Consider the following 8,906-nt stretch of genomic DNA (forward strand, 5'->3'; position numbering starts at 1 on the left):
GGTGGTCAGTAGTTTAGATTCGTTGGCCAGTTCCTGGGTCATATCGGCTGAAGTGAGGTCCAACTTGGTGAACAGCTTGCTGCCTGCCAGCGTGGCAAATAATTCCTCCGCTCGTGGGAGCGGGTATTGGTCTTGTAGGGACACCCGATTGATGGTGGCCTTATAGTCGCCACAGATCCTGACAGAGCCATCCGCTTTTAGAATGGGAACGATGGGGCTCGCCCAGTCGCTGAATTCAACAGATTAGATGATGCCCTCTCGCAACAGCCAGTCCAATTCGTTTTCGATTTTTTCCTTCATCACATACGGCACTGCTCTGGCTTTGTGGTGCAATGGCCTGGCATCCGGGGTGATGTGTATCACTACTTTAGTGCCTATGAAAGTCCCGATGCCCGGTTGGAATAGTGACTCCAATCGTTGTAGGAGTTGTGAGCACGAACTTCGCTCCACCGAGGACATTGCGTGAACATCCCCCCATTTCCAGTTTATCTCAGCTAACCAGCTCCTCCCCAACAGTGCGGGACCATTGCCCGGGACAATCCAGAGTGGCAGCCGGTTCACTAATCCATTGTAGGTGACAGCCATCATTGCACTGCCGAGCACCGGATTTATTTAGTGTAAATCCGTAATTGTGACTCAATACATTCTAATTTGGGTCGACTGGCTTTGAGTGGTCATAGCTTCTCAAATTGCTAAATGCCCATGAGTGACTGACTGGCCCCAGTGTCCAGCTCCATGCGTACTGGGATACCGTTCAACAAAACCCTCATCATCATTGGTGGCATTTTGGTGTATGAACTGTGAATATTCGTCACATGGATCCGTTGAACCTCGGCGTCCATCGATTTGCCCCAAAAGTCATCCTGCCTCACAGAATCCTCTTCTGGTCCATCTGCCTCATATATTAGTCTGGTTGCATGTTTTCTGCACATTTGAGCTAAATGGCCACTGAGATTGCAGTTTCTGCAGACAATCTTTTGGAATCTGCAGGTTCTGGCTGAGTGTTTTCCTCCACACCTCCAGCATGAGTTAAAGTTTCCATTGTTGGGTACAAAGGGACTATGGCCAGTAATTCCGTGCTGACTGTCCCTATGACACTCTTGAGTACCCTATTAGTGGGTGTCAATAGCCTCATCCCGGGCCGCGTTGTCCACTGTGATGGCGTGAACGTCCGTTCAGCCTGCCATTGTCTCTGTTGAGGTCCTGCTCTGGGGTCTATTGCTACCTGGTAAATGTCAGACTGCCCCTGCCTGCCTGCGGGGCTTTGAGCAGCATTGATGATGTTGACTCCCTGATCCATCACTGCATTAGAGGCAGAATTGCGCGCGTAAATCATTTTCGTCTCTTCCTCCCCACCATGAAAGTTTGAGCTTACAACGCTGCCGCTTCCAAGGTCAAGTCCTTGGTCTCAATTAACTTGCGAAAAATTCCCACATGACCGATACCCTCGATAAAGAAGTCCCTTAACATTTCCCCCCCCTGCAGGCATCTGTGAACTTACAGAGGCTGGCCAAATGCCGGAAGTCCGCTACAAAATCCGGTATGTTCTGTCCTTCACCACGTCAGTGGGTGTAGAATCTGTGTCGAGCCATGTGTATGCTGCTCGCCGGTTTGAGATGTTCCCCGATTAATTTGCTAAGCTCTTCAAAGGTTTTGTCCGACGGTTTTTCGGGTGCCAGTAAGTCCTTCATGAGCGCATCAGTCTCTGGCCCGCAGCTGGTCAGGAGATGAGCCCGTCGCTTGTCGGCCGCTGCATCCCCTAGCCAGTTTTTAGTTACAAAGCTTTGCTGAAGCCTCTCTACAAAATCGTCCCAGTCTTCCCCAACACAGTGCCGTTCCTCTGTGCTACCGGTGGCCACTCTCGTGGGTCGTGAATTCCCGTTTCTCGTCGCCAATGTAAAGTCCTTACTCTACAGCATGAAACCACACGAGGCACATTCCAGGGACAAGGCCATTCTGTGACCATAACTCTTTATTACAGGACTCCAGAAGTGATGACCCTGCATGGGACCTCCCTTTATATACCTGTGTGATCAGGTAAGGAGTGTCTCCCACAAGTTCACCCCCTGTGGTCAAGGTGTGCATCTAAGTTGAGTGTATACAGTAATACAGTGGTGTTACATTGTAGTTACAAACATGACAGTAGCAAATTCTATGTTTTATTTCTCTTGGCACAAAAGCTGGCAGCTTAAGTGTCGATTTCACTTTCATAGAATCATAGAAATGCTATACAGATTGAAAAGGAGTTGCCTTGGGAGTTCTCAACATTGAATCTGGACCACATGAAGTCTCATGGTTTCAGGTCAAGCACAGGCAAGGAAACATCCTACTGATTACCACCTACCGCCCTCCCTCAGCTGATGAATCAGTGCTCCTCCATGTTGAACACCACTTGGAAGAAGCACCAAGGAAAGCAATGGCACAGAATGTACTCTGGGTGGAGGGACTTCAATGTACATCACCAAGATTGGCTGGGTAGCACCAGTACTGACCGAGCTGGCAGAGTCCTGAAGGACTTAACTGTCAGACTGGGCCTGCAGCAGGTGGTAAAAGAACCAACACAAGGGAAAAACCTATTTGGCCTCATCCTCACCAACCTACGTGTCATAGATGCATCTGTCCAACACAGCATTAGTAGCAGAGGCCACCACACAGTCTTTGTGGAGACAAAATCCTGTCCTCACCATTCATCGTGTTGTGTGGCACTACTACCATGCTAAATGGGATAGATTCAGAACAGATCTAGCAGCTCAAACTGGGCATCATTGATGTGCTGTGGGCCATCAGCAGTAACAGAATTGTATTCCACCACAATCTGTAACCTCATGGAATGGCATATCCCTCACTCTACCATTACCATCAAGCCAGGGGACCAACCCTGGTTCAATGGGGAGTGAAGAAGAGCATGCCAGGAGCAGCACCAAGAATACCTAAAAATGAGGTGCCAACTTTGGGGAAGCTGCAACACAGGCATGCTGAACAGCAGAAGCATGCTAGAAACAGAGCTAAGTGATCCCACAATCAACGGATCAAAGCAAAGCTCTGCAGTCCTGCCACATCCAGTTATGAATGGTGGTGGACAACTAAACAACTAATGGGAGGAGGAGGCTTGATGTATATCCCCATCCTCAATGATGATAGAGCTCAGCACATGAGTGCAAAAGACAAGGCTGAAGTGTTTGCAACCATCTCCAGCCAGAAGTTCCGCGTGGATGATCCATATCGGCATCCTCCTGAGGTCCCCACCATCATAGAAGCCAGTCTTCAGCCAATTTGATTCACTCCACGTGATATCAAGAAACGGTGGAGTGCACTGGATACAGCAAAGGCTATGGGCCCTGATAACATCCCGGCTGTCATGCTGAAAACTTGTTTTCTAAAACTAGCCGTTCCTCGAGCCAAACTGTTCCAATGCAGCTTCAAAACTTGCATCTACCCAACAATGTGGAAATCTGCCCAGGTCTGTCCTGTCCATAAAAAGCAGGACAAATCTAATACAGTTAATTACAACCACCGCCCCCCACTCCACCCCATCCCCATCAGTCTACTCTCAATCACCAGCAAAGTGATTAAGGTGTCATTGACAGAGCTTTCAAGTGACAATTACTCACTAATAAACCTGCTCACAGATGCTTCGTTTAGGTGAACAGAAAGCAGAGAGTGCTGGCGAACAGAAAGCAGAGAGTCGGGATAAATGTGTCCTTTTCGGGTTGGAAATCGGTGGTTAGTGGTGTGCCACAGGGATCGGTGCTGGGACCACAACTGTTTACAATTTACATAGATGACCTGGGAGAGGGGACAGAGTGTATTGCAACAAAATTTGAAGATGACACAAGATTAGTGGGAAAGCGGGTTGTGTAGAGGACACAGAGAGGCTGCAAAGAGATTTGGATAGGTTAAGCGAATGGGCTAAGGTTTGGCAGATGGAATACAATGTCGGAAAGTGTGAGGTCATCCACCTTGGGAAAAAAAAACAGTAAAAGGGAATATTATTTGAATGGGGAGAAATTACAACATGCTGAGATGCAGAGGGACCTGGGGGTCCTTGTGCATGAAGCTCTTTTTGGAGTTCACCTGCAAAAACATAAAACATTAAACGGTGCCACCCGACCTGGGTGACACTCCAGACATTTACAAGGCCCTTTTTTTCCCCCCTTTTTTTTTTTGTGTTTTTCTTTTTTTGTTTTTTTTTGGGCACTAAAATCACAATTTTCCCCAGTGCCCCCTATAAAAGGGAAGGGGGACACTAAAAGCACCGGCAATTAAAACAAATTAAACTTAAAAACGTAAAATCAAATTAAAATTTGGTTGCTGGGCGTGATGATGCACTCCAGTCCCTCCGGTGCCCACCTCTCGCGGAAGGCCGCGAGCGTACCGGTGGACAACGCGTGCTCCATCTCCAAGGACACCCTGGACCGGATGTAAGAGCGGAAGAGAGGCAGGCAGTCAGGTTGAACGACCCCCTCGACCGCCCGCTGCCTGGACCGGCTGATGGCACCCTTGGCCGTGCCCAGGAGCAGTTCTACGAGGAGGCCTTCGGACCTACCCGCTCCCCTCCGCACAGGGTGCCCAAAGATCAGGAGAGTGGGACTGAAGTGCAGCCAGAATTTCAGGAGCAGCCCCTTCAAATAATAAAACAGGGGCTGCAACCTTGTGCATTCCATAAAAACATGGAACACGGACTCTTCCAGACCGCAGAAATTGCAGGCGGCCTGGGAGTCCGTGAACCGGCTTAAAAATTTGTTGCACGGCACTGCTCCGTGCACCACCCTCCAGGCCAAGTCCCCGATGAATAGTGGGAGGACCCCTGCGTAGAGTGCCCTCCATCGGGGACCCCCGCCTCCTCCGGACGGCAAGATGGTACGCCATGGCGTGTCCGGACGGCCGGCGAGGATGGCAAAGTTGAGGGTGTGCAGGAGCAGCCCGTACAGGAAACCCCTCTGCGCGGAACTGAAAGGCACGGAGGGGATTTCCCCGAGGCGGCTCAAGTTGTGAGGCGCCGGCCCCCGAGGGAGGTTCCGGGGTTTGGCGCCGATGAGGAATTCCGTTCCTTGTGCATGAATCCCAAAAAGTTAGTTTGCAGGTGCAGCAGGTAATCAGGAAGGCAAATGGAATGTTGGCCTTCATTGCGAGAGGGATGGAGTACAAAAGCAGGGAGGTCCTGCTGCAACTGTATAGGGTATTGGTGAGGCCGCACCTGGAGTACTGCTTGCAGTTTTGGTCACCTTACTTAAGGAAGGATATACTGACTTTGGAGGGGGTACAGAGATGATTCACTAGGCTGATTCCGGAGATAAGGGGGTTACCTTATGATGATAGATTGAGTAGACTGGGTCTTTACTCCTTGGAGTTCAGAAGGATGAGGGGTGATCTTATGGAAACATTTAAAATAATGAAAGGGATAGACAAGATAGAGACAGAGAGGTTGTTTCCACTGGTAGGGGAGACTAGAACTCGGGGGCACAGCCTCAAAATACGGGGGAGCCAATTTAAAACCGAGTTGAGAAGGAATTTCTTCTCCCAGAGGGTTGTGAATCTGTGGAATTCTCTGCCCAAGGAAGCAGCTGAGGCTAGCTCATTGAATGTATTCAAGTCACAGATAGATAGATTTTTAACCAATAAGGAAATTAAGGGTTACGGGGAGCAGGCGGGTAAGTGGAGCTGAGTCCACGGCCAGATCAGCCATGATCTTGTTGAATGGCAGAGCAGGCTCGAGGGGCTAGATGGCCTACTCCTGTTCCTAATTCTTATGTTGTTATGTTCTTATGTAGGTTCCACCAGGAACACTCAGCTCCAGACCTTAAATACAGCCTTGGTCCAAACATGGACAAACAAGCTGAATTCCATAGTTCAGGTAAGAGTGACTGCCATTGATATCATGGCAGCATTTGACCAAGTGTGGCATCGAGGAACCCGAGTAAAACTTAAGTCAATGGGAATCAGGGGGAAATCTCTCCACTGGCTGGAGACATACCTAGCACAAAGGAAGATGGTTGTAGTTGTTGGAGGTCAATCATCTCAGCTCCAGGACATTGTTGTAGGAGGTCCTCAGGGCAGTGTCCTAGGCCCAACCATCTTCAGCTGCTTCATCGATGCCCTTCCCTCCATCATAAGGTCAGAAGTAGGGACTGCACAATGTTCAGTGCCATTCACAACTCCTCAGATAATGAAGTCCATGCCCGAATGCAGCAAGACTTGGATGACATTCAGGCTTAGGCTGATAAGTTGCAAGTAGCATTCGCGCCACAAAGGCGACAGACAATGATTATCTCAAACAAGCAAGACTCTAACCACCATCACTTGACATTCAACGGCATTACCGTCACCAGAACCCCCATCATCAACATCCTGGGTGTCACCATTGATCAGAAACTTAACTGAACCAACCACAAAAATATAGTGGCTACAAGAGCAGGTCAGAGGCTGGGTATTTTGCAATGAGTGTCTCATGTCTTGACTCCCCAAAGCCTTTCCACCATCTACAAGACACTCGTCAGGAGTGTGATGGAATACTCACCACTTACCTGGATGAGTGCAGCTCCAAAAACACTCAAGAAGCTCCACACCATCCAGGACAAAGCAGCCCGCTTGATTGGCACTCCATCCACCACCTTCAACATTCACTCCCTCCACCATCAGCGAACTGTTGCAGTGTATACCATCTGCAAGATGCACTGCAGCAACTCACCACTACTTCAATGCAAGTATATCCCTTCTTAAATAAGGAGACCAAAACTGTACGCAGTACTCCAGGTGGAGTCTCACCAATACCCTGCACAGTTGTAGCAGGACTTTCCTACTTTTATACTCCATCCCAGTTGCACCAAAGGCCAACATTCCATTTGCCTTCCTAATTACTTGCGGTACCTGCATACTAATTTTTTGTGTTTCATGTACAAGGACCCCCAGATCCCTCTGTACCGCAGCATTTTGTAGTCTCTCTCCATTTAAGTAATAATTTGCTTTTTTATTCTTCCTACAAAGTGGATAACCTCACATTTCCCACATTATACTCCATCTGCCAAATTTTTGCCCACTCACTTAACCTATCTATATCCCTTTGCAGATTCTTTGTGTCCTCCTCACAACTCCAATGCAAGTATATCCTTTCTCCGTATTTAAGGAAGGATATACTTGCATTGGAGGCTGTTCAGAGAAGGTTTACTTGGTTGATTTCGGAGATGAGGTGTGTTGGGGCTGAAGGAAAACTTCTCTTCCTCAAGGAGGACTCCCTAATAAAAGGAGTCGACACCTCGTCCTCATCCTCCTGATAACGACCAAGGAATCAGTCAAACGAAACCTTTGGTACAACTAGTTTATTTCGAGCACATGCAAGGGAAAGTTCAAATGTGAACTTCAAGGTACAAAAGGTTTCAATTAAAATTATACAGTTTTTTGAGGGGTGCTACCCTCCAACAAAACCATCGATTTGGTCTACTGCTATCAGTAAAGTTACATTGATTTTTTGGCTCTTATCAGACTAGTTCTGAGTGGTTGTTTCCCACCTGTCCATCTCTCATCACATGTCAATCATGTTGTTCAGTCTTGTGAACTTTGCCATAGTCCCTATGACGTCGGAAGTAACTCTTATTCCAAAACACTGGCTTCCTTATCTCTTCTTGAGAGACTAATACAGTTTTTCATCATGTCAGATTCTGTTTACAGTCTATGTTCCCAAACATGTGTGTCCTTATTCTCTGTACAGAATGAGTGTTCTCATCTTCTATTTTCTGTGCTAAGGGTCAATGCAGTGTTGGCTATTTCAGATGGTTCATTATCCATCAGGCTGCACTATTCCCTTCTTACTAGCCCAAAGTAAGCAAATGTATAAGCATGCTTTAAATACATAAGGGAGTTATACATAACCAGTCAATTACAATCCATACCATAAGACAGAAGAAATCCTGATTCCTCAGAACCTCTTAATTCTCTTATGCTTCTTACTCAAGTGTACGTTTTTCCCCCTTACAAGGTTGACTAATAGGTAGGTTGAGTAGGTTGGGCCTATACTCATTGGAGTTGAAAAGAATGAGAGGTGATCTTATCGAAACATATAAGATAATGAGGGGGCTTGACAAGGTGGATGCAGGGAGGATATTTCCACATAGGGGAAACTAATACTAGGGGACATGGGGCTAGATTTTCCATTATTTTTGCATGCATACCGCCCACTTAATGTCCATTTTAAAGCTGAAATGAGGTGTAATGCCCAGTTAGGCACAAAATGGAAACTGACGCCCATTTCTTGGTCACTTATCGTCGAGCGTTACTTTCGGCATATGCATGACGCCGAGAAAAAATAATACCGCCCACCCATTTTTTGGTGCGGAATCTTCAGTTTGGGCGATCCCAATGCCCATAGTATCACCCAGCATTACTTTCGGCACGTAATTAATGCTGAGATTTAATAAACCGACCGTCCACTTTTTTTTCCACAAAGATCACATTTGCCAAAACTAACGGCCAGTATAGCGCCCATTCTTACTTTAAGCACCTCGCACACATCTCACCGACAATATCACTCGCCAAAAAAACCGTTGTGAAAAAGTTGAACTGACCGGAACTACTCACAGCGGTATGGATGCCATGTTCTAAATTGCAGGTCGCATCATTTAAAAGGTGGCTCTGCTTCAACATCGGGGGAGTACCGATTTCTGGATGTGTTTTGAGATGATGTGAACATCTGAACAATCATCTTATCATACTGTGCACGATTGGAATTTATTAGGTGTCTTAGTGGGGACATTCATTCTTTGTGAACAATCGGTGTAAAATAGATAGCTGTTGGAATGGGGCTTGTCATTTCTCAGCCTCTCTTGATGACCACGCACATGCTGCACTACAGAGATGGCAGAAGGTGCATTCGACAGCATCATGTGTCCAATGTAAGACGTACCAGACTGATG

Source organism: Pristiophorus japonicus, chromosome 1 (genome assembly GCF_044704955.1).
Source record: "Pristiophorus japonicus isolate sPriJap1 chromosome 1, sPriJap1.hap1, whole genome shotgun sequence".
Taxonomy (NCBI): Eukaryota; Metazoa; Chordata; class Chondrichthyes; family Pristiophoridae; genus Pristiophorus; species Pristiophorus japonicus.